General features: G+C 46.6%; 1 protein-coding gene and 1 pseudogene across 1 annotated transcript in view; one reads left to right on the plus strand and one right to left on the minus strand.

Moving 5' to 3' along the window:
• Tbc1d22a (TBC1 domain family member 22A) overlaps positions 1-27,206 on the minus strand; it is a 327,374-nt gene that overhangs the window by 256,344 nt on the left and 43,824 nt on the right. The gene's annotated exons all lie outside the window — the stretch shown is intronic.
• Positions 10,548-10,631, plus strand: LOC120888820 (U4 spliceosomal RNA; annotated as a pseudogene).

The raw sequence follows: 27,206 nt of genomic DNA on the forward strand, positions 1-27,206 counted from the left end.
CGAGCATCCCAGAGGACGAAATGCTTCCCCGTCTGCCTCTCTCCACTGCCCGTTTACCCTCAGAAAGATGGCAAACACCTCAGAAGCCCTAAGAGCCAAGCCTGGACCAAGTGATTCCTGCCCCCCACCCCACCCCACCCCCCCGCAGCTGGCTTCACCCACAGCTGAGTGCACGTGCTCTTGTGCACAGATCACCAGGGGGCACTGTAGTGGCTCTAGGCCAACAGACATCAACAGGGAAGCAGCTATGCAGCAAAGACTAGGGTCTGTCCACCTCTTGGCACCAGGAGCCCAGCCTAGAGAACTGCAGGGAAGGTCGGGCTATGGTTCTGCCTGTTCATTTCTACAAGGGTGTCACTGTTCTCATAAAAACACACACAATGGCAACCAGAGCCACAGGTGAGAGCTGATGTGTGCTGTGCCCAGCACAGTGTGAGTGCCACCCTGAGACCTTTCATATGCACTGGCACACTGAAGGCTCCCAGTGCGACAGGCAAGGGGGCATCTTATCCCAACATAACAGAAAAGGACACCAAGACACAAAGAAATCAACAGTCTTGCGCCCCCCCATCACCACTGGGAAGTAGCAGAATAGACTCAGCAGCTGCCCTTGGTCACCACCCTACAACAGACATTTCACCAACAAGGAAATCAAAGCTTAGAGTAGTTAAGAGCTTACTTGAAGGTACAGAACCAGGATCACAGAGATTTTTAAATCCAAGACACCTGACTGAACATGTGGACATAAAGGCATTTCTCACCAACTACCTCGGTAAACACAGGAGGAGCCACCAATCCCAGTCCCACTGCCTCTGCATTAGCAAGTGTCCTAGACATCCATCATCCAAGCTGTACACTATCATCAACCTTCCCACACCCAATCCTGCAGAGGCGCCCTGTCCCTCTTCCCACACCCATCTACCAAGGCCACCCACTGGGTATGGTTATACAGTCTGTGCACTGCAAAAGGGCAGCTGAGAACTTCCTTCAGTACAGCCGATCTCTACAGTTTGGTAGGAGTTTGTGAGGAACAGGTCATAAGTTTGTCGAAACCCATATAACTGAATTTTCTGTTGGAGACCTGTGCATTTTATAGGGTAAATTTCACCTCCCCAAAAAATTCAAATCTAGTTAATGACACGCACACTTAAGTGCTTAGTGATGAACTGATGTCCATAACTCTGAAATGCAGTCAAAAATTTAAAAAAAAAAAAAAAAAACAGATCAACGGTTGGTTAAAGAAGGACATGTGGAAAGAGACATAACTTACTCTATACTTGGCTGGGCACGGACAAGCCTCTCAACTTCTTTCTCAGTTTAAAATATTTCAAAACTGGCATTCAATAAATGCTAAAAGTAAATCACAAGTCTTGGATCCCTCAGAGGCCTAAATCCAGTGACCAGTCCACCTACCTGGATTTTGGCCAATGACACCACACTGTAGTGGTCCCTATCACCAAGTGGCCAAGGACAAGGAGCTTGGAGTCCAGGCCTGTGTTGGTTGTTAGTGCCTTTGCCTGGAAACGCAAAGCTGGTGCTTTAAATCAGGGAAAAGTTTAAGAGTCACAGTGAAAACATCTGTACTTGAACATCTGTGCTTGTAACTTGTAACTTGCACACATTTTTTCCCTCAAAGTTCTAGATTATGGAAGTCCAAGATTTGAGATTGAGGTCCCAGCAGGTTCAGTGTCTAGAGAGACTCTTGCCACATTTCACCTTGGTTACTTGGAATCCAAGTAACCAAGTATCCCAGCAAATGTGTCTCTTCCCTCCACTCACCTGCCAAGAGACACTCAGGTTGTTCCACATCCTAGCTGTGGAACATGATTCTGCAATGAGTGTGGGGGTGCCGCTGTCTATAGGGGTGCTCCTCTCATTTCCTTTGGATATACACTCAGAGGAAAGATTACTAGATCAAATGAGTTCTATTTTCAATTTGATTTGTTTTTGTCTTGTTGTTTTTTTTTTTTTTTTTTTGTACTGAGGATTAAACCCAGGGGCACTTTACCACTTAGTCACATCCCCAGTCCTTTTTTATTATTATTATCCTCTTTCTTTTTTTAAACAGGGTACTTGCAATCCTCCTGCCGCGGCCTCTGACGCACTGGTATTAGGAACCACCATACTGTTTCTCAACTGATATTCCTCCCAACAGTACCAAAGTTCCTTTTTCTCTACAGCCTCACCAATAGGGTTATCTTTTGTCTTTCTGATAAAAGCCACCCTGTGCAGATGGTATCTCATTGTGGTTTTCTTTACATTCCTCTGATGATTAGTATTTTAAGTCAGCTTTTCCACTGCTGTGACCAAAAGACCTGGCAAGAACAACTAGAGGAGAAAAAGCTTAAAGCTTATTCTGGGGCTCAGGGTTTCAGAGATCTCAGTCCACAGACGGCCAGCCATTCTTCATGACCCAAGGTGAGGCAGAATATCGTGGCGAAGAGTGCGGCGGAGGAAAGCAGCTGGGAACATGTATGGACAAAATATAAACCCAAAGACTCACCCCCAACAACCCAGCTCCTCCAAACACCCACCTGCCCACAGTCACCACCACTTAGTTCCTACCAAGGGATGAATACGCTGGTTGGTTAAGGCGCTCATAACCAGCAGGTAAACTTCCTTGTGTTGCCTCACACGTGGGCTTTAGGGAGACACCTCGTCTAAACCATAACGATTAGTGATCTGAACACCTTTCCTTACCTTTTGTACGTCTGCTTTGGACAAATGTCCACACAGGTTGTTTACTCATTTTTTAACTGGATTACTTAGATTGTTCGGTTCTGGGTTTGTTTTTTTTCTTTTTTGCTACTGAATTGAGTTCTTCACGTATTTTAAATATAGGGTTTGCGAATATTTTCTCTCATTCTGTAGGCTGTCTCTTCACTTTGTGGATGGACTCCATCGTTTTTAAATTTGATGCAATTCGATCTTTTTTTGCTTTTGTTTGACCCTCTGGGTCAAAACCAAAAAACCACTGCCCAAACCAATGTGAAGAAGCCTTAGACATGTTTTCTTCCAACAGTTTTACAGTTCTATGTCTCATATCTAAGTCTATGATACATTCTAAGTTGAATTTTTATTTGGTATGAAATATTCCCTATTGTGTGTTATTTGGCACTCTTGTCAAAGATTGGTTGACCATAAATGCATAGATTTATCTCTGAGCTCTATTCTATTCTCTTGGTCTATATGTCTGTTCTGATGTCAGTGCCATATTGTTTTGATCATAGCAACTTCTTAATATTTATTTTGAAATAAATAACTGTGATACTTCCAGCTTTATTCTTCTTGCCTACTACTTTGGTCATTTAGGGTCTTTTGTGGTTCCATATGATTTTTAAGATTTTATTTCCATAAAGATTGTCATTGGAACTCTATTGGGGATTCCACTGAATCTCTAGATCACTTTAGGTAGTGAGGTTGTTTTAACAATATTACTTTTCTCAATCCATTAACACAGGATGCCTTTCCACCTGTGTATTCTTCAACATCTTTCATCAATGTGTACAGCTTTCAGTGTTTGAATCTTTCACCTCCTTGGTTAAATTCAAAATGTGTTTCACTTTTTTGTTGTTGTTCTATGTAAACAGGAATTTCTTAATTTGTTTTTCAGACAGGGCAGTTAGGGTACAGAACTGCAAATAAGTTTGGCATCTAGGCTTTTATCTTCACTTTGCAACTGTACTGAATTTGTTTATTGGTCCTAATGGATTTCTGGTATTATGATTTGGATGTTGAATGTCCCCCAAAGCTCCTGTGTGGTAGGTTCAGTCCCTACTGGTCGCGGCTATTGGGAAGAGGTGGAACCATGAGGAAGTGGGCCTAAGAGAAGGAAGTCAGGTCACTAGGGTATGTCTAGTCTCCTAGTGATATTGGGGTCCCAGCCCATCCTGTCTCCACTGCCTAGCTGCAGTGGGCTGACAGCATCACACACTCCTGGACATGATGTCTTCCCTGTCACAGGCCCAAAAACAACAGGGCCAAGTGACCATGCACTGAAACCTCTGACAAACCAGCCTAAATAACCTCTTCCCTCTGGAAGGACTATCTTCTCCCACTCTGTTCCCTGCCTCTTTCTCTCCTTCCTTCTCAGCTGCCATGTGCTCTGTCACAGCACTGGAAAGCAGATCCACAGAAAGCCTCAGAGTTATCTACAAATGAGAGCATACCATCTGCAAACAGAGACCATTTTACTTCTTCCCTTATTTTGGATGCTTTGTTTCTCCTTCTTACCGAAATAGTTCTGGCTAGGGCTTCCAGCCTTCTGCTGAGTAAAAGTGGTCAAAGTAGGCATCTTGTCCAGTTTCCCATCTCAGAGGAAGGGCTTTCAGGTTTTCACCACTAACTGTGAGCTAGCAGCTAACCTGTCATATGTAGTCACTGTTTGTATTGCTACACCTCCTATTCCTAATTTGTTGAGGCTTTTTTCCATGCAAAGACATATTTTGTCAAATGCCTTTTCTGTATCTATTGAGATAATCCTAGAGGGTTTTCTCCCTGATTCTACTAAAGAGGTTTACGGCATTTATTGATCTGTGTATGTTGAACTATCCTTGCTCCTCGAAGCAAATCCCACTGATCACGATGTATGTGTGATCAATCCTCTACTGTGCTGCTGAGATCGGTCTGCTAGTAGCCTGTTGAAGATGTACACATCTATGTCCATCAGCAATGTTGATTTGTTAACTTTCTTTTCTTGCAGTGTCTTTGGCTTTTTTTTTTTTTTAAAGCAGGTGTGGTATTTCTTTGTAATAGGAATCTGGAAATGTTATCTCCACTTCTATCTTTGGAAGAATTTGGAGAGTTAAGTATTTGGTAAAAATTCACCAGTGAAGTCCTGGGCTCTTCTTTGTTGAGAGGTATTTGATGACTTATCCAATCTCCTTCTCAATATAAAGGAGAGAAGTTGTGTAATTAGTTCGTCTTTCCATTTCTTCATGATTTAATATGTTTCTAGGAACTTATTCACTTCTTCTACATTATCCAATTTATTGGTGTATAATTGTTTATAGTATCCTTTTATCATCTTTGTTATCTGTATGGTATGAGTAAAAGTGGCCAAAGTAGGCATCTTGTCTGGTTTCTGATCTCAGAGGAAGGGCTTTCAGGGGTTTTTTCCCTCACTTATTTATAATTTCGGGGGTGGTATCAGGGATCTGCACCTAGCGGTGCTCAACCACTGAGCCACAACCCCAGCTTTTTATTTTTTATTTTGAGACAGGATCTCACAAATTTTCTTATGCCCTACACTAAATTTATTTATATTCCTCTCAATTTTTCTTAGCTAATGCTTTGTAAATTTTATCATCATTCGTTTAACTGAACCGTTCCTGCCATTTTTCAAGTCTCCATTTCGTTTCTCCTGCTCTCTGAGTTATGCTGGATTGTGTCTGGGATCTGGAATGTCCCACAAGTCTCATGTTGACAGCATGGTCCCCAGGGTAGCAAGGCCAAGGGTGAGGGGTGGGTCTCAGGGAATGACTGGATAGGGAGGGCTCTGACCTCATCAGTGGACTGATCTATTTGATGAATGAGTCTATATCAGCTGAATGGACCACCAGGCAGTGGGACCTGGCTGGAAGAAGAGCATGGGGCGAGCCCTGGGAGGGTTTATCTTCTCCTCTCTATCCCTGCCTCCTTCTCTCCTTCCTTCGCAGCTGCCATGAGCTCAGCACCTTTCCTCTGCTCTGCACTTCCACAGTGACGTTCGCTCACCTCAGGCCACAGCAGTGAAGCTGGTCAGCCATGGAATGACCTCTCTGAAACAGTGAGCCAAAATGAAACGCCCCTCATCTAAGGTGTTCTTGTCAGGTATTTTGGCCACAAGGACAAAAAATAGATTAACACAGTTTTTCTTTCTTTTTCTAGTTCCTTGAAGAATAAAATTAGGTTGTTTGAGATCTTTCTTTCTTTCAATATAGACATAAATGACTACAAACTGCCTCTCAGAACTGCTTTGGCTGAATCATTTAAGTGTTGATAACTTGAATTTCCATTTTTCATTTGTCTCAATAAATATTTTAATTTTCATTTGAAGAAGAAATCATCTTGTTTAACTCAAGGGTTGTTCAAGACAAGAATGTTATTTAATTTTCACATATTTGTTTTATTTTTATTTATATATGACAGTGGAGTGCATTACAATTCTTATTATACACATTACATAATTTTTCATATCTCTGACTGTATACAGTTTTCACATATTTGTAAATTTTCCTCCTATTGTTGATTCCGGTTTTATAACACTGTGATCACTTCTCTCAACCAGTTTTGGGACCCAACACATATGATCTATCCTGGAGAAAGTTCCATGTACCCTTGAGAAGAATGTGTACTCTACTGAAGGATGAGGTGGTCTATGGGTCTGGTAGGTTCCTTTGGTCTATAGTATTTTTCAAGTCCATAGTTTCCCTATTTTTGGTCCAGAAAATCTATTTGTCATTGAAAATAGAGTATTAAAGTTCTTTAATATTACTATGTTTTAGTCTATTTCTCACTTAAGTTTTGTTAATATTCGCTTTACACATTTGAGTATCATGATGCTAGATATGAATTTACAATTATTATGTCTTCTAGAGGCAATGACCCCTTTATCATTATACAATGACTCTGTCTGTCTCTTGTGATAGTTTTTGTATTTTCTCTGACATAAGGATGAGCATCCCGTTTACATGGGGTACTTCTGCCCATCCCTTCACTTTCAGCTTATACATATCCTTAAATCTAAATAAAGTGAGTGCCTACAAATAGCATATTGTGGAATTTTTTTCATCCAGTCAATATATGTCTTTTGATTGGCAAGTTTAAGTGATTTACCTTTAAAGTAATTACTGACACATAGGAATTCACTACTGTTTTCTTACTGCCTCGGATCTCCTTTGTCCCTCTCCTCCTCTCTCGCTGTCTTTTGTTAAGATTTGGGTTTTTGTAGTAATATGCTTTGACTCTTTTCTTTTCATCTTTTAGTATGAATTAAAGGTTTTTTCTTTGTGGTTACCATGAGGCTTACATAAAAATCTTACAATAATACTTTTTTAAGATGGAAAGAACTTGTTTTAGTAGGCCATCACAATAAAAACTACCTGAAAAAAAATTTATAAAAAGTCTATTTGGGGGACTGGGGTTGTGGCTCGGTGATAGAGCGTTTGTCTACCATGTGTGCGGCACTAGTTTTGATCTCAGCACCACATAAAAATAAATAAATGAAACAAAGGTATTGTGTCCATCCACAACTAAAAAATATTTTTTTTAAAGTCTATTTTGGCTCACAATTTTGGAGGTTCCAGTTTACAAATAATTGGCCCCTCTGCTTTGGGGCCTATAGCAAGGCAACGCATCATGGCAGCAGCATGTAGCAGAGCACAACTGCACATCTCACGACCAGGGAGCAAAGGAGAGAATGAAGACGGGGCTAGCCTCCCACAATCCCCTTCAGAGCACACCCTAAATGACCTAAAGATTTCCCACCAGGCCCCCCACCTCTTTAAGATCCCCCCACCTCCCAATAGTGCCATAGGCTCAGGACTAAGGCTTTACCATGTGACTTTTACTTCTCATACACACAAAAACTTATAATTGATATCACAATTTACATCTGCTCATGTATGTATCCATCAACAAATTAAGGTAGCTATGATTATTTTAATTATTTTGTCTTCTAGCTTTTATACTAGAGTTAAAGTGATTTACACATCACCATATCCACTGCATTAATGTCTTTATGAATTTGACTACATGCCTACCTTTACCAATAAGCTATACCTTCATGTGTTTTCATGTTATCAATTAGCAACCTTTCATCTCAAGTTAAAGAATCTCCTTTAGCGGCTTGGGATGTGGCTCAAGCGGTAGCGCGCTCGCCTGGCATGCGTGCGTTCCAGGTTCGATCCTCAGCAGTACCACATACCAACAAAAATGTTGTGTCCGCCGAGAACTAAGAAAAAATAAATAAAATGTTAAAAAAAAAAAAAAAAAGAATCTCCTTTAGGGGGCCGGGATTGTGGCTCGGTGGTAGAGTGCTTACCTAGCATGCATAAGGTACTGGGTTCGATCCCCGGCACCACATAAAAATAAACAACAAAATAAAGGTATTGTGTCCATCTTAAAAAAAAAAAGAAAGAAAGAAAGAACTTCCTTTAACATTTCTTTTAAAGCAGGTCTAATGGTGATGAACTTTCACCTCTGAAGGCTTTCTTTGCCAGGATAGAGATTCTTGGTTAGTAGGGGTATTTTGGTTTGTTTTTGCTTTCAGTATTTTGAATATATCATTCCACCCACAAGATTTCCATTGAAAAAAATCTGCTGGTGAGGCTTACAAAGTCCCCTTGTATGTGATGAGTCACTTTTATGTTGCTTTCAAAATCCTTTGCTTTGACTTTTGATGATTTAATTATAATGTATCTTAACATCAACTTCTTTGGGTAACTTATTTTAAGTCTAATGGGCTTCTTGAATGAGGATGACTATTTCTTTCCTCAGATTCTGAAAGTTTCCAGGGAGTATTTCTTTAAATAAGCTTTCTGCTACTTTCTCTTCTCCTTCTGAAACACACATAATGTGATGGCTCACTTAATAGGTCCCATAAATCAAATACACTTTCTTCACTCTTTATCATTAATTTTCCCCTCTCAATGGATAATTTCAAATGGCCTGTGTTAAGGTTGACTGATTCTTCTGATAAGTTGAGTCAGCAGTTGAAGCTCTCTTCTGTGTTTTTTACTTCAGTCACTGCATTTTTCAGCTCCAGAATTTTGTTTCTCTCTCTTTATTAAAGGGTTCATATTGTTCATATATTGTTTTCTGCACTTTGATGCTTGTGAACTCTTATAGTTCATTCAACTTCCATAAAACAAAGATTTTGATTTCTTCATCAGGAAACTTGTAGATCTCCATTTCTTTGGGACTGACTGCTAGAAAATTACTGTGTTCCTTTAGTAATGTTTTTTGTTTTGTTTTGTTTTGTTTGTTCATTTTCCTTAAGGTCTTACATTGCTATGCCTTTGAAACAACAGTCACCAAACCCCAGTCTTTTTCTTTTATAGTATTGAGGATTCAACTAAGAAGCACTTTAATCACTGAGCTACATCTTCAGCCCTTTTTTGGTATTTTATTTAGAGAAAGAATCTCACTGAGTTTCTCAGGTCCTCACTAAACTGGCTTTAATTCACGATCCTTCTGCCTCAGCCTCCTGAGCCGCTGGGATTACAGGCATGCACCACTGCACCTGGCCAAACCCCAGTCTTACTGACTGGCTTCATGAGAGAAAGATCTTCACCAGTCAGCCTAGCTAGGGATTCTTGGGGTCTCTCCAGCTATTTCAGTGGATGTACCCACTCCATTCCCCCTGGAGAGGAATTTTTTCTTGGGGGTTAAGTCTGAGAACTATATTATATGCATTATCTCAACCCAGCAAAGCAAACTCAGATGCTGAGAGGCTCCCATTTATTGTCCCTAGGCCATTGCTCAGAGTGTTCAAGGTTAAGCTCATTTTCCCAGCCCATCAGAGTCAAACTAGCTATCTGCATTCGCATGTAATCTGCAGAGGCTCAAGTGCTGTCACTGCGAGCTGGGCGTGAGCACATAGGGTACTGGGTTCAGGAGTTGGTTGGAGGTATGTGTGGGCTCGATGGGAGTGTCTATAAGTGATGCATCCTATCAGGTTCATAAGAAGGCCTCTTGGCAAAGCCTATGAGGCAATTAGTAGAAACTGTAGTCCTTAGCTGAGTTCTATACCCCAACTACTGTGAGCTCCTGCCCCTCTTCCCTACTCCCAAACTGCCACCAGGCAGATTCCCTTATCGTTCTGGACAGATCCAAGTAAGCCTCTCAACAGCATCCTACATGGCTGGGGAAGTGATACTACAGTATCACCTTCACTTGTGTCAGAAATTGAAAACCAAGGGGAGCCTCTCTTGGTATTTAAGCTGTGCTGCCTTGGAGGAACGATATCATAAACAAAAATGTGTCCATTCTTGAATTATTTTAGTCCAAAGAGATGCTAAGACCTCTCTACTGGATTCCCACAAAGACATTCATGTCTGTGGAGATATATCAAAACCAGTTAAGGTGGTGTTTCCTTACAACTCTGGGCCTCTCTCTGATTTTGTTCAGCCCAGCAGTCTGTATTCATTCTTCTGAATTGGAACTTCTGCCTTGTACCTGCTCCTTTTGGCTGGGGCTGAGCCTAATTCTGAGGTTAGGGCTGTAGAGGGTCTAAATACAATTTAATAAAATGCTACTAAAGAGAAAACACTAAGGAACATGGCAGAGAGACTAAATGGGATGAAAACCCAATTCCTCTCTGGTGAAAGGTCTTTGTACCATGTCTCACGGATGCCATGAAACAAGTACCTAAATCTGGTTAGCACTCAGCACCAATAAGCCAGTATGCAGATGCTCTTTCACTGTAGGCCCACCCTCCAGAGAAACTAGACCATTCACAACTCTGACCTCACTTCTTCTTCTCAAATACTACTCTCTTAGACCCTCTACCTACTCAAACCCAAACTCTCTGCCCAGATGCTACCTTCTCCTTGAAAAATCCTCCTAGCTTTGCGCACTGGCAGTATTGTAGCCAATGAGGTTTATCCGAGGCGCGATTATTGCTAATTGAAAAATCCTCCTGATCACTCCAGCTAGAAGTATTCCTCCCTCCTTTGAACACTGTCCTTCCCCAGTTACTGGTTTGAGTCCTATCACCCCCACAACCATAAGTTCTTGGGGTAAGAATAGGTAGCACAAAGCACTCAGGCCAGGTAGCAAGAATCCAGTCTAGGAACGTAGAGAGAGAACACTGTACTTGTATGTAAGGAGCTGGTGTTGCATACTGATTTGTAGCTGCCAACCTTGAAAGGCCCTCAAGTGGTCAAAGGTAGTCCAGCAGTTGCTTTGACTCATCTTCAGGCCCTCTCAGGGTTGGTTGTGTCTTACTGTGAGTCCACCACCTTTAAAATGGGGCCTCAGCTATGCCTTCAGCCTCAGCAACTTAAGCTTCCTACAGGTATGGTCAACTGAGTTAAAAAGTCACGAATGTTCTTGCACATGGTAGATGGGATGACTGCCTACTCACTATATACAGAAAAATAAGACATACAACAGAGAGAGACTAATTTCCTATTAACCTGACAGTTTCAAATCACGGTTAGTTGAGGCTCAGCCTCCTGGTCAGGAGAAATCTACCCTTCCTTCTTCCTTGACCTGTCCAAGCCCCTGGGACTCCTTCTCAGTTGACTGGGTCTTAAAACACCTGCATGCTTTGTTCTCCTCAAGCTTCCACTTACACCCAAGCTCCTCCGAACAAGGACTAGCCAAGGACAGCACCATTTGCCCTTCCTGGACTTGTCTTTTCTTCTTCCTCAAGGCCCACAGAGTCCAGTGGGAACCAAATGACAGGAACCAGCATTAAAGTGCTTGCATGTGGCAGTTCTGACCAATGAGACGGGAGACTTCCAATTCCATTAGCAGCTTGTTAGCAACAGACTTACAGAAATCAGTAAAAGTTAGAATCTATTCAGCAGAATAAGAAGGAAAGAATTTTAAAAATTGACCTTTTATTAAAATGAACAATATATTTTTAAAGGAGAACTTAACTTTTTCCACAGATCGTAAGAATCAAGAAGTACACAACAAGACTCCTCAAAGTGACTCCTCTCTAAGAGGCCAAAGCTCTTTCTCTGGATCTGCCTTGGTGGCCAACTGGTCTCCAGTTCAGGCCATGGTGCCCAAGCCACCCCTCAATGGCATGATTTACTTCCGACTGAACATCCTGCCAAACCCCAGCTTCTCTCTGGGCCTTTACCATCTCCACAGCGTGAAGCCCAGGATTGAACTTGAGAGGAAAGGACAAATGCCCATTTGCCTCCCAAAGCTCATGCAGCTTCCACTGATGACCTTTACCCACAGCAAAAACACCACAATAGCAACAGGTGAAAAGACCTTGCAAACAGCTAACACGAAACAGTGCACTCCATGAAATCAGCTAATTCTTATGTTTAAAATATTCCAGCATGGTAGCCTGTCCTTCACTTTACTGATTCTTCCAGGGTGATCTACTGCCCCTGCTCTTTCAAATGGATTGCAAAACAGCATTTTATTGGGGATTTCCTCTAAAAGGCAATTGGAGGTTCCTGGAACACAATTTATAGGTGCATTGTTTCCATTTATTTTAATTTTATTTATAGCTTTCTGCCCAGAGCCTGTTGGGCACAGGGAGCTGTAAATCAAAGATCACAGACAGTACTGCTTTGTTCCTCTGCTGATGCTCAAATACCAGGGAATTGTTTGGTAAGCTCTAATATGAATACTAATTACTTTTTCAATCAGACCATGGGTGTGAGCTCCCTTGAAAAAACTGCATAAAACAAAATTTCATTATATAGTAGATATTATCTTGAGCCATGGACACTAGGAGTGGTCCTACTTGAGAAGGAATACGACCTGTGGGGGAGGCACATGCTCCGCAAGGGAGGCCCAGAGGTTTAATTGCAGGCACAGCCTCATTCTCCTGATGACCTTGGGCAAGTTCCCCAACCTTGGCAAGCCTCAGTTCTCTCAACTATTAAATAACACAGGGCAAAAGAACGCTTCCTACAGAGCTGCCACTGACCAGATGAGCCCCTAGAGCAGACCCTCAATGCCAGGGCCCCACCTCCCATCAAGTGTGGTTGGCTCTGTCAGTCCTCACTGCTCCTCCCCACACGTGCCCACTGCACCATCTTCTCCTGCCGCCCACCATGGCATTACAAACCCATGTCCAAAACAGAATGCCTTGGGCCTGCCGGATCTGTTCCTCCTTCGTGGCCTCTTCTCAGAGGGGGTCATGGCCACCTACCCTGATGCCAAACCAACAGCGTGGGCTCACTACTGACCCTGAAGCCCCCTCACACTACAGTTGCCAAATCCTGCTGGCTCCACGCCATGGAGACACCCCTCAAAGCCCTTCTACAAATATGACAGGCTTCCCCACCACAGCCAGGCCCCAGCACTCCCCGACCAGCTCACCTTCCCACTGCACCAGAATGGACTTTTTAACAACCATCACTTCCTGACCACAGTACTCCCTGGATGGGAGGCCGGATCACTGCTCCTGAGGATGCACTTCACTGTACAGGATTATGTACTCTGTCCAATGGTGCTGGTCTTGGCCAGGGCCATCAGCTGGCCAGAGGCCTGTGAATGGATATGGCAGACACAGTGTCCTGGCAAAGCTTTGAGAGACAGGCACAGGGTGCTTCCACCAGTTCCTTGTTTCTGCCCTCTGCCAGGAGAACAGTCCTAGGCAGGCTGCAAGTTCAAACAAGGGCTTGGTAGAGGTGATACACAGCTACCTATGCCCTGGGGCAGAGTTCAGCCCCCCTGCAGCTCACGCATATCACAGAACCCTGTTACTTCTACTTTGAAGATGAGAGAGCAGTTTATAAACCTGCAGTGTCCACATGGTGATTTATGAAGACAGGACCTTGCCCCCACTGGAGGCTCATGGCCCAAATGGAAATCAGCTACAAGGAGAAAGGAAATCACATGTGATGAGCAATAAAAGCCAACCCTTGGGGCTGGCAACCAAGGATCCTCATAAAGATGCCATCCATCATGCTGGCCTGCCCCCAGCCACACACCAGGACCCACAAGTGTTCCTGATTGGCAGGCTGCACCTGACACCTGAAATGCCCATGCAGCCCTCCCGCTCCATCAACTCCAGAGGACCACCTCTGCTCAGGCCCTCCTCATGGGCCTGCTTCACACTAGCAGATGAGCAGCCTGTCTTGCAGTCAACTGGAATATAGGCCTGCCTTATTTTCCTTGGTACCTCCTGCTCCTTTCATGGTGCACAGGCCTGAGTTGACGCTGAGTCTGTTGGGTTTTTTCTTTTGTAAGACTTCCATTGTTTAGAAATACTAACACACAGTGGGGCATGGTGGTACACACCTATAATCCCAGCTACTCAGGAGGCTAAGGTAGGAGGATCACAGGTTCAAGGCCAGCCTGTCTCAAAAAACAGAAAGGACTGGAGGTGTGGCTCAGTGATAGAGCTTCCCTGATAAGTTCAACCCCAGTGCTGACAAAGGGGGTGGGGGGGCGGATGCACACTCAGTTTTCATAGAATCATTTCACATTAAACACTAAATTTCCAAGCTCTAGTCCCCAAATGGGAAGAGAGCCAATGTGGAAAGAGAGGCCAGAGACAGCATTAGAAGTCTGCTGAAGAGAATACGAGCCAGAGGCCTCCTGGCGCACAGGCACCACTGCCCATAGGTGAATAATGGCTGCATTACCAGCCCTACCTTGGACAAGCAGGCCATCAGAAATGCTTATTTTATGACTTAGTCTTTCATAAATTATGCAGTAAGATTCTCTTAACTGAGCCTTTCTCAGGCCTTCCAGATGCAGTACTGATTTCGTAGCAATATTAAGCAAACAAATTCTCTTTTGCTGGTAAGTCTTAGAAGAGGTTTGTCTCTCAACAGCAGCAAAACCAGAGATGGCTTCACAGAGCACAGCAAGAGAAAAACTGCGACAGGACCTCCTGCAGAATTCGATGGTCAGGCAACTGAGAGGGGTGAGCTTCAAGACATGCTTTTTCACAAAACTCCAAATTCCCTAAGCATGCTAAGTACCTGCTTACCATGTGCCGCTGATTATGGAACGTGAAGACAGCAAGATGCACCCTGTCCTCAGGGGCTCACAGCCCAGACCACAAATAACTCTGTGACAATTTGCTAGATGACAGCACAAGACTGGAAAGAAATGAAAACTAAATTAATGAATTAAAAAAAGGCCAGGAAGAGGGTGCCGAGGTGGCAATTCAGGGGACCCAGGCAGCATGGGAAGAAATAAGGAGATTACGGGCATGGAGACGCCATACAAGGGCAGGAGCCCCCAGGTTGACTGGCCTCTAATCCTGGTCCTGTGACCTTGGTGGGCACATGACCTCAGGGACTTGCTTACCACATCAGTGTCTCCAGCTCCTCATCTGAAATGGAGACAGTAATACCCACCACACAGGTTGCTTCAAGTAGGAAATAAGACAAGAACAGCACCTGGCACGGAGATGTGCACTCAGCCCACACCCAGGTACAGCTCATTCAAAGAGTGGAGATGAGCCTATCATGCCACAGCAAAGCTGAGTGGCAGGGAGCTGCCCAAAATGAGCAAAAGGGTGGGTGAAGGCTAGAGAACAAGAGGTGCAGCTGCTGCCCCAGGCTGAGGAGTCTGAAGGTCACTCTGCACTCAGGGAGAGCCTGGAGGCGCTCCAGCAGGGGGTAATGTAAGCAGGCTGGCGTTGTGACAGACCCCTAGGGGAGATGGAGGAAGGGAAACTACCCACTCTGAAGACCAGGCCAGAGATGGCAGGAACGTGAACAGTGGGGCAGCTGTGGGGCAGAGAGTGAAGAGCAGGTGAAATACATGATTGTCACAACGGCCCAAGGAGTTTAAAGTAGAGATGCTTAAAAACAGAACACAAAAGACAAGGCGGCTAACGGGCCAATTAAAGGCCTCCTGCCTTCTTCATCTTTCATTCCTGTGTCGTTCTTCCTAGAGAACTGCAATGCTTCCATTTTTTTTTTTTAACTTCATCACATTTCCATATATCACAGCCTGTGGGGAGGAACCATGCTAATGCAATGCATCCCATCTCCAGGCCTTCTCTCCAACATGACCACAAGACAGAGTGCAGTGCTGCCAGGAGCTCAGAGAGCCACTGGCCTACGGGGCTGCTCCCTCGGCAAGCAGCCCACAAAGCCCCTTAGAAGTGAAAGTCACAAAGTCTGCAGGGGCCTCTTCTAGGGCAAGTACACTGGGCAGGCAGGGCCTGCAGGGAGGGGGGGGGCCTGACACTACCCAGTGGGCACAGGGAACTGCAAGGCACTTTGACTGTTGTCCTGCTTTAGTCTGACCTTCCAGCAGATAAGACACCCTATGTGAAGCCTTGGCCACTCCCTAGCAATAGGCTGTCATCCTGGGCACCCAGGGCACTTCATCCAGGCACTCCTAGAGAAACCACTCTAGTGTTGCTGAGAGACCCACTTACACACCAGGTGGCACAGGATGACCAGGCTGACAAGTGTCTGCAGGGAGAAAAGACAGTGACGCCACCTGTGCTGGTCAGGTGTTGGCAGCCAGGCCTCTCTTTAATTCAAAACAACAGTCATTTACAAAATGCCATTGGTGCATGCCCATTTAAAATGGGGATCCAGTCACTTACAAAATGCCATTGGTGCATGCCCATTTAAAATGGGGATCCAGTCACTTACAAAATGCCATTGGTGCATGCCCATTTAAAATGTGGATCCAGTCACTTACAAAATGCCTTTGGTGCATGCCCATTTAAAATAGGGATCCAGTCACTTACAAAATGCCATTGGTGCATGCCCATTTAAAATGTGGATCCAGTCACTTACAAAATGCCTTTGGTGCATGCCCATTTAAAATGTGGATCCATGAGAAAGGAAGCAGGAGACTTTCAAAGGTCTTCAGGATGGGCAATTCTGGTGAGGCAGAGTCACATTTAGACACACAATCTATGCCAACAGTAAGAAGCCAACACCTCTAAGGGGCAGAACACTGTACTCCTTTGTCCTGAGCCATACACTGTGGCTCCTGTGTGAATGGAGTGTCCAGCAAGTGAAGCAAGGAGATGGGTCTTTCCACACCCTAAAATGAGAAGCCCAACCTGAGTCGGGGAAGGTCACTGAGACCTGCGACCCACAGCCATAGGAGTGACAATGCCCATACATCAGAAATATCACAGGAAAGATTATAAGCAAATAGTGCCACTGAACTATACAACTTAAAAATAGAGTGTAAAGAACATTTTAACATAATTTGCTCTTCAGGCACAAAGAACCATGTCAATCAACTACACCCTAACAGAGAAAAGAGTCTCTGGTGATGGCTTTCTGGCAAAGATAGAAACACAGATCTTACAGTGGGCTAAACTGTCTTTCTAAAACCATGGAAGCCGAAACTGGATTTAAATTTTCCCTTTTTCATTCATTCAATAACTAAGTGCTAAGCATGAACTAAGAATTGTCCTGGACATGGTGACCTTGAGTTATACTTTGGAATTAGCAAATGTAGGGTCACACCCCAGCCCACCATCCACAGCTGTGCAGCTCTGAAATGGTTTACACAGCCTCCTGTGATCATAAAGGGCAGTCACCAGGATTAGAGACAACAGCATCTGTGATTGTGATGCACCTACCACGGGTTCTTGGTAACAACAACCATCAGGGCAGCCTCCCTCAGAAGCATCCTGACAAGCCGATGCCAAGGGAAGCCCAGCCACAGAGCTGGGGACTGGAGATGCCACTGCCTCTCCAACATGGCCACAGCACCAGGATAAGCCTACAGGGCAAAAGGTTCCTGTCTTAGAAACTGCTCCACACTTTGGCCTAAGAAAACAAAGGAAAATCTAATGATCTGAGGAAGCCCGTTGGGACAGAACCTCCAACTCCAGTGACAAGCTTCATTTCATAGTGGTTTAGTATTTTAATAACTCCATGGAGCATCTAGCATGCTAGAGAAATCAGCCAAGCAGGCAACCATGAGCTGAGACCTCCCTGTGTATCCCATTACTATAGACACTTCCACTCCAAAAGGACATTCTCATTTTAATTTTTCAAAAATCAAAATGTATACATCTTATAATAAATGTGTGCTGCATGTTTCCAGTATCTTGAGAACAAAGAAAATGCAGCACTTGGCTCACTTAAGCTTCCCAGCAACTCTGCAAGGTACCTGTCATTAACCCCCCAAAGAAAACAACACCTCAAAAGGCCAGTGCACTAGGATGGCACAGCCAGGACCCAAGCCAACCCTTTTGCCCCAGAAAGGACACCTGAGCGCCAGCATGACTCAGGCCAAGTGCTACACATAGGTGTGGTCTGCAGCTGCCCCTCTCTCTCTCTTACATGGAGCAGAATCACACCAGGAACAAGGCTGGGCTCTGGAGCACTGCGGAAGCACAGACCACATGCAACACGCAGACCTCGCCAAGAAAGAGGGCAGCAGCCTTGTTTCCATACGGTGGGAAATAGAGAAGTAGCCATAGGAGAGGTAGGAAGCACAGTACAGGGTTTTCCGTAACAGAGGGACAACAAAGAGGTGACCCTCCCTGAGATCACATGGTGCGGAAGAGGGAGGACTCTGCGCAAGCCTGCGGGTTCAAGTCCTGATTCTATAACTCAGGCACTCTGTGATCTTGGACAGCAAACTGCTGAGCCTCATTTTGTCATCTGTGCAGTGGTCGTAATGATACCTACTTCCAGGGACCCTGAAGGACTGAAGGCCAAGTGCTCTAACCACACAGGCACACAGCAGGTGCAGACAGCAGTCTACTCTCAGGCCCTCTCTCCCCAGCCCAGGTGCCCACCTTGCAGAGCACTCACCAGGTGTACAGGTGCTCAAGCCTCACCTGCATGATGTCCACCTTCCAGCACAGCAAGGCTAGGCTTCTACTAGGAAGAACCTCCTAGAGATACATGTGGATGAGACAGACAATATCAGACAAAAATTAGCCCAGAAAACAGCAGAAATACAGAAAGGCCCATATTAAGTGGGGGGGAGGGGCTGGGGCTGGGGCTCAGTGGTAGGGCGCTTGCCTAGCACGTGCAAGGCCCTGGGTTGGATCCTCAGCACCACATAAAAATAAATGAATAAAGTTAAAAAAAAAAATAAGTGGAGGGGGGATTTGATCAAGTCTTGAAGATAGGCTATCTTTCGAACCTAGTAATTATCCCAAGAAGATAACCAGAGATGAGAGCAAAGGTGTGAATACAAGGATATGTAAGGTGGCATGTAGTGAGGAACCTGGGAAAACAGCAAATGTATGACAACAGGGGAGCAGATGGCTATGGTGTCCAGGAAATGGTCACGTGGTGATGAGACAGAGTGCGGCCAAGAAACACTCGACCTTGGGGAGCCACAGCTTACTGCTGAGAAGAAAACACGCCTCGTATCTCAGAACTTAGGCAACCTCTGTTCAAAGGTGTTGTTTGTGCCACATATTGGACATGTAAGGCCATTTGTTTGCAAAGACTCACTGTGAAGCCTGCAGTAAGGGAAGACTGACATGACCACGCAACAGCAGGAGCAAAGCCCTCCTCACCTCCATTTGACTCTCAGCACTCAGAGGGACGGGATAGATACTGCGGTCACTCCCAGCTTCACAGGCACAGCATGGGCCTGGGGCAGGGACTGATCTACTCTGAGCGAGTTAAGGAGGAGGAGCTAGATTCCCAGGGACTCCCACCATGAGATAGGTGTGATGAGACCCTGAGGGAAATCCCTGGGGTTAAAGGGAATGTTTCCAACTTTAACATAAATGTTTAGCAGTCAACTGTAAACTATTTCATAATTGTTACATCACTGACCCCAAGAAACCCCAAAACTTCAATATACCCTGTGCACATACAAATCCCTAGACTGGGGGAGGTAGAATTCCCAGCATCTCCCACACTGAGCTACACCTCAGCCCTTTTTTTACTTTTATTTTGAGACAGGATCTCATGCCCAGTCTGGCCTTACACCTGTGATTCTCTGATCTCAGCCTTCTGAGTAACTAAGATCACAGCTGTGCACCACTGTGCCCAGCTACAAATGCCTCATCTTAGGGAAAAACATAGGCACCTTTTTTATAGCAGGAGAAATGTGCTGATCAAAGGAAAGCAGCACAAGGAAGAGAGATGCCATGGAAGAGTCACTGCGAGATGGTGGCCCTGCATCACCCCTCACCACACACCCACCACCATGTCCCCCTAGCTAGCTCCCCCAGACCTCAGAAGGCCCACTGGCACCTAAAGCTCTACATGCCTCCATCCAGTTCTCTCTCCAAATCTGCTCCTTCCCAAGGACCCCATCTCAATAGATGTCCGTCATCCCTCGAGAGGCTCAGGGGCAACCTGATAGTCACCCTTGAAGGCCCTGCCACCCTTAACCCTCATTCCCGGCCATCAAAGTCCCCTCTCTGTAGCTTTAAAATACACCTCAATTAACCCCATGTTTCCATGACCCCCACACCACAGCCCAGTCCTGGGACCTCACTCCACCCAGCTGTCAGGTTTGCACCAATTCCACTAGGTCACTTTGCTTACCACCTGCCACCAGCTCTCCACAACAATGGCCTTCTTGGCAGGGTACCATCATCAGGCCAAGCTCTCCACAGCTCCCCAGCCCACAGCTCTGCCAAAGCTACCCGTGCTGACACCTCCTCATCTTTCAGATTGCAGTTTAAATGCCACTTTGTGAGAAGGACCCCCCTCATCACCTTGGCAAGCAGCATGTGGTCCCACCCTACTCTAGCCCTGACTGTCCGACATGCCCCCATCCACTTCTCTCACCAGTTCAGGTCCCACGGCATCTGAAACGCAGCGAAGGGACGTGAGCTACCTGTGACATACACTGAACACTTGGTAGACTTGGCCCAAAAGGTGAGTGGGAGCTAGCTCAGAAACAGTGTCTACACTGATTATACACTAAATTCGTGTACTGTGGTCATATTTTATAGATTGGATTAATAATAAAGCACAGTAGGGGCTGAGGTTGTGGCTCAGCGGTAGAGTGCTTGCCTAGCATGCATAAAGCACTGTGTTCGATCCTTGGCACCACATAAAAATATTTTAATAAAGACATAGTGTCCACCTAAAACTAAAAAATAAATATTTAAAAATAAATGAACAAATAAAGTACATTAAAACTAATTCCACCTGCTCTTTACCATGCCCAGCTAGCCATTCGTGTCCCTGGCTGCTGACAATCCAGGTGGCAAGTGCGTGTCCTAGAGCTCAGGCCTCTGGGGCTGAAGCTCTCTGGGCACCCAGTTGGCCCTGGTCACTAGTGTTCTCCCAGCCCCTGGAGACACACCTGGACCTCCAGAAGTGCTGGAAGTTGACTGGACTAAGCCACAAGCTCAGAAACAGGAGAGCAGGGCCAAGAGTGGCCACAGAGAACACTGGCAGCACTGCTGGTGCTCACGGATTCCAAGCCCTGCTTTAATCCTCGCCACAAACCTGCGCCACCCGGCGGTGAGATGTGGAGCTGGCGCTCAGGCAGGCTGACTGGCAGTCTGCATCCTGGCCAGCAGGCAGCCAACTCAGGGCCCCTGTGGCGTGGCTTCCCACATCAGTCTGTGGGATCCCACTTTTCCTGGTGACTTTCAGCACAGGATTTCGAGGTCACTGATGTGGGGATCTCCCCATAGAGAGGTGATCTCCCATGTGCCTGGGTTAACACAGCTCTAAGTCTCAGGGTCCCTGTTCAATAAAAGCAGGCCCCACCAGCCTTCCAGGGCTAGTCCAAGCCCTACCTTATCTGCCAAGGCCACCTGGACCAGTTCATCCTCCTCCTCAGCTCAACTGCAGTCAATGTTAGCCAGTCCTGGGTAGCTCAAGAATTATCACCTCCTCGTCACCCACCACCTGGCAACACACCTGCACACTCGAAGCCAGGTACCAACTGCTACCCCCTCACTGTGCTGCCCACAGTCAAGTGACCAGCACACTATAGGCCTAATTAACGCTGCTGGCCTGAGGCACTGACTCGGGTCACTCGTCAGGGGCTGCTTTTCCTTCAAGTCCTCCACAGAAGTTTCCTGACCACACTGGAAAACAGTAAGCTCACTCTGCGCTAAAGTAATTAGTAGTGAGATTCTTAAACTGCATTTCTGATTGAGGTTAAGGAAAAATCAACTCAAGGCACAGTTATTGTCCCTTCATCAAATAATCAGAGAGCAGGACCAGTCCCTCCTAAGTGCAGGGGAAGAGCGCCCAGGCCGCCTGGAGAGGGAGAAGGAGCCAGACAGCCTGAGAGTCAGAACAGCAGCTAAGCACAGCACAGGCGCAGGAGCAGCAGACGCGGGGAGCAGGGCTGGTCCCTTGATGCTGTAGGAGCATAAGGTAAAAAGAGCCCAGAAGGGGAGTCATAAGAGAGGTGCCAGAGAGGTGGGTGGGACCACCCAGACCTTGGTCTTCAGTCCAAGAGGGAGGGAGCCATTAAAGAACTGTCAGCAGGTAAATGCCACCACCTGCAGGATGAAGTCCAAACTGCTCCTGCCCACAGACCTCCCCCATCTCCAGCGAACCCCGTCTGTCACCTCTAGCTCCCACAGGTGCCTGCATAGGCACACAGTATACACTAGAGCCATGGTGCACACGCGCGCACACACGTGTGCACCATGGCTCTAGTACAGGCTACAGCAGCTCATCTCGCGAAGCCCCAGCCCTCAGCAGGATTCCCTGTCTTCACTCCAAAACCCTCACCCCTGAGCACGACAGAACCCATGCCTCCCTTCCCTCTCCTTCCATGCAGCTAGAACTCTGCAGTCGGCTCTCATTTCTCAAGGAGGTAAACTCCTCCAGGCCAGGAGTGTGACTAGTAAATACATCTCTGTACCTCAGCACCCAGCACCAGGGCAGATGTGTAAGAAATGTTTTCCAGAAAAATGAATGGTCAATGAGCAAATGATTGAAATAATTAGTGAAAGAGTGAATACATTAATCAGAATAAGAAATGGTTGCAACCTTATTAAGACTATCCACAAACCTTTTAGGAATCCAGAAAATTTTGTTCAGAAAAACACTGGCAGACAACACATGGGCAAAGCAGGAGAGCATTCTCCAAGCGAGACAGCAGCAAAGGGTACAAATAACTCGCCGTGTGCCCAGGGCGCTTCAGTTCTCACGCTCTGATATGGATGAAATGAGAGGGTGAAGACAACCACGTCAACAGCTGTGATTAAAGGGCACAGGCCCACGAGGGAGCTGCAGGACTGAGCAAGAAGACAAGAGTTCAGGACAGGCCAGCGATATGCCTCCGTTTAGCACCAAGTCCTTACTCAGGGCCTCATGTGAGGAAAGACAGACAGCCAATCAAAGGCTATTCCAGGGACGTGCCTTACAGGGTAGTAATCACACTACAGAAAGCACGAACAGAACTGCCAACGACCTACATGCCCAAATTAACAGAACAGCCTAAGAAATGTCTCCTCTATGAGTAAATGAAAGAAATGACAGCATTTTAAAGATACTGCAAATCATGTTCTCAAAGAAAATCAGTGCCATGGGAAATGCCAGTGTTTATACAAGTAAAACAAGACAGATGCGGCTCGACACGTTGCTTGACCCAAGTATGCACACAGGGGGATGCACTCACCTCTAAAGGCCTCCAGGACACAGTGCTGCCCGCTCTCCTCCAGACCACAGTCCAGGACACCAGGCAGCATGTGTGCCAACAGCCAACACACCAACATCTGAGCCGTGGCTTTTCATCACCCTCATGAGGTAACCGTGGGCCCCGCTGAGCCTCAGTTTCCCATCTGCCAGGCAAAGATAATAACTGTCTGCCTCACAAGGTGCTGTGAGACGTGACAGAAGACGCCTGGAGACACAGCCCACAGTGGGTACCTGGAGCACAGCAGACACATGAGGTGCTGCAGCTCCTGCTGACTACTCCAGTACTGCTCGACCTCAAACACTGACCATGAAGCACTTCAAGATAAGTTTAGGAAGAGGAAAGATGAACCCAGTATGAAGGAGGCTGAGGCAGAAGGACTTCTGGCACCCAGAGTTCATGGCCAGCCTGGGTAAACACAGCAAGACCCCATCCCACTAAAAAAAAAAAAAAAAAAAAGCAGCCAAGAGGAACCAATGTAAATGTTCCACAAGTGAGGCCTGCGCTCCAAACACACCAGACCTTGATGACAGGGAATAAGCTAACAAGCCGGGCAGCCACAGAGAATCCAAACCACTGCAGGGGTGCAGGCCCCACCTCCCACACAGCCTTCCAACCAATCCCTGTACTTTTAGGTCTCACGTCATGACTGTGAAGAACCCCCACCTGGCAGTGCCACACAAGAGTCCTGGTGGTAGCTCAACCCAGATCAAGGCGGAGGCTCCACGGAGGTCAGGGTGAAACACGGAGGTCAGGGGAAGCTCAGCTCGACCTGGATCAAGGTGGAAGCTCAACCTGGTCAGGGTGAAGCTCAGCCCAGACCAAGGGGGATGTTCAACCTGGGTCACAACAGGCATGACACAGATGTGACAGCACAGGTGCGACACTCCCTCTGCAGCATCCTGGCACGAGGCCCCTCCCCCAGCCGAGGCCAGGGAACGGGGCTTGCTTCCAAGCTTCCCAGGTCCTCACACCACATACTCAAGTGCCCTCGTCCTCTCCAGCTCTGATGTACTGCCCTGCAACAGGGCTGCCTTCCTGTCCCAGGACAAACTCTGGAAGAAGCCCTGCACCCCCCACGCCTAGCCTCATGGCAGCTCACTAACTAAAGTATCAGAAATAATGTTCACTATTAATAAAGTGTTTTTCTTCCACCCCAGAAAAAAATGGAGGAGTCAAGAAAAGTTAAAAGGAAAATAATATTTCTCTCTCCCAAAAATTCAGTCATACTGGCCAAAGCAATTTTAAAATCTCACTAAAAACAACTGTAAATCAAATGGTGGGGCTGGGGATGTGGCTCAAGCGGTAGCGCGCTCGCCTGGCATGCGTGCGGCCCGGGTTCGATCCTCTGGACCACATACCAACAAAGATGTTGTGTCTGCCGAGAGCTAAAAAATAAATATTAAAAATTCTCTCTCTCTCTTCTCTCTCTCTTTAAAAAAAAAAAAAAAAAAAATCAAATGGTGCATACTACAGACCAAAAATAACTCTGCTAAATAGCTGTTGCCCTCTAGCAGTTGGTTTAGGCAAAGAAGATAGCATTTTCAGGCACAAAGGACCCAAACCTAGAAGTTGTAATGACTCCTGATAGAACTGGCACACACAAGGAAACCCACGTCTAACTAATTCAACAGGCACTTTACAGAAGAAATAACCATGAAAACATGGAAAAGAAGAGTGTGCTTTAGTGCAGATTTAATGGTCCAATCTAGAAGGTCATTAAAGGAAAGGAACAAGCAAATGTCTTCGTTCATAAAGGCCTCTGGGACTGCCAGGGAGATGAATGGTGACCAGTCGGCAGGGGCAGCCCCACGAATCACCACGCAGACAGCCTGGACACAACAGAGTTATCAGTAAGAGGGACCACATGGGCCAGGAACATGGGCTTCAGACTGGTAAGGGCTGAAAGAAGTGGGAACAGCTGGGAAGACTGAAGCACAGGAGGACACTGAGATCCAGTCCAACAGGCGAATGTGGGTTCATAATAATTAGAAAACGTTTTCACAGAAATTGAATGGAAGTTCCTAAATTTGACAAGTATTATACTAACACAAAGTTCAACAAATCCATCCCAAAGTTGGAGTTCCTTGGTCGCACCTTTAACAACAATCCACTTTAGTTAAACCTTCTATCAATTCCTCAGGTTGACAACCCTTTTCTCAGTGGCTCCAGAGAACCAGACAAAGCCATGCTGCCACCAGAAAGGCAGCAAGCAGGCAGTTCCAAGCAGCAGGAGCTGGCCTGTGGGCCAGCGCGGAAGCCAAGCAGCCCCCTCAGCAGCAAGCGCCTGTGCAGCACAGGGCTGCGCTCTCCAAATGCCAGCGTCCTGCTTGGCTGCTTGTGATCCTTGTGAATCACACACAGCTCCTGTGCCTACTCACCACCACAAGCCAGCACTAAACAGCCTCATTATCCTGAAGCCTGCTGTGACCACAGGGTGTGCAGAGAAGAAAGGCCGATGCCAGGGAGAGAGCAGGCAGGAGGAGCAGCAGCAGGGGAGCTCAAGTTTCCACCAGACCCAGAAATGGCATGAGGTAGTTCCAAACGGCTACAGTTCAGAGCACAGCTAATTCACTTCCGCTGAACTTCAAGGTGTCACCCACACACTGTCACTTCCAACCCCACAGCAGGATTATCACAAAGGAACAGCAGCCTGATTAACCTCCCCAAAGCACTGTTCTGATCATTCCATGGCTCCCAACTACCCACCAAACAGAGTCCAGGAGCTGGAGACTCTCCAACCCCAACCACCACCTGCACCAACCCTAAGATCTTACGGACAAGGAGACGGAGGCCAGGGATGGCAAAGAGGCCTAAGGCCAGCAGAGGCAGGACTGGACCAGGGCTCAGCCCCTCCTCCCCACCTCCAGGATCCGTTTCGCAGCTCCATGTCTTGTCACGGCTTTGCCCCCTGCCTTCCATGCAGAGCCACCATTCCTGAAGGGTAGCAGACTGAAAGCCAGCCAAGTGACCCGAAACCTGCCCTACTCTGTGTCTCTGGAGGAGGCCTGGCGCTGCACACACTGTGCTGCACACTTCTGAGTGCGGCGGGGCCTCTGCCTCCTCCTGCACTTTGCAATCTCTGCCTGAGCTGTCCCCAACCTAGAATGGCCCTGCCCTGTTGCCAACTATGGGAATCACAACGTGAAACAAGACACACCCACAAAGGCTAGACCTCCACCTACCCAAGGGCATGTCACCCTGCAGCATGGGGCAGGGTACTGAGCACACACCTGTTAATGTTGAAGGATGACCAAGGGAGGAGTGAAGCCTGCTGTCCTGCCCCCATGTACCTCTGCTTGGTGCACGGACCTCACATTTTGCTGCTGACAGCACCTCACCACTTCTCCCAATCAGCTTTCCTCACCACCTTTATGACAGGCACTAAAGCCCATCCACAGTGGCCAGTACCCACCCAGTGCCTGCACCTGGCCAAAACAAGCTCACAAACATCAGATATCCACTCTCCACCCACCCACAGGGGTCTGAGGTCAGTGTGCTGCTCGGACCCAGAATGCTTGGTAGTAAGTCCTGTCCTGACACAGGCCAGTGAGTGCATCCTGACACAGCAAAGCTGGCTGCAAGTCCCACCACAGCACAGAGACCAGCATCCCCACCCACCACTCGGGCTGCAGATTACAGATAAAAGGTTTCCCTCCTTAAGGGCTGACCCTTGGCTGCCATAGGACCACTAAGGAGCTCCAGGGGACAGCCACAGTGTGCACACACACACAGGAGGCAGCAAGTAAGAGAAAGACCCAGGTATGCCCTGCATCTGAAACACACCTCAGGGCAGGTCGGCCTTCACCCAACAAACACCTGCAAGCACGTGCAGAGCCAGATCTCACGTGATGGGCTTTCAGCTGGACAAAACACAGGAGAAAGCAAGCAGCCCAGGAAGAAGAGCTGGGTCACACTGCATCCTGAGAGCACCAAGGATGGGGAGCAATGCCTGGAGGCATCTGACACATGAGCGTCCACACTTCCTAAACAACTAGTATGCTACAACAAGGGCAAGAAAACAAGGGATGTCACAGTATCAC

The sequence above is a fragment of the Ictidomys tridecemlineatus genome, chromosome 6, assembly GCF_052094955.1.
Source record: "Ictidomys tridecemlineatus isolate mIctTri1 chromosome 6, mIctTri1.hap1, whole genome shotgun sequence".
Taxonomy (NCBI): domain Eukaryota; kingdom Metazoa; phylum Chordata; class Mammalia; order Rodentia; family Sciuridae; genus Ictidomys; species Ictidomys tridecemlineatus.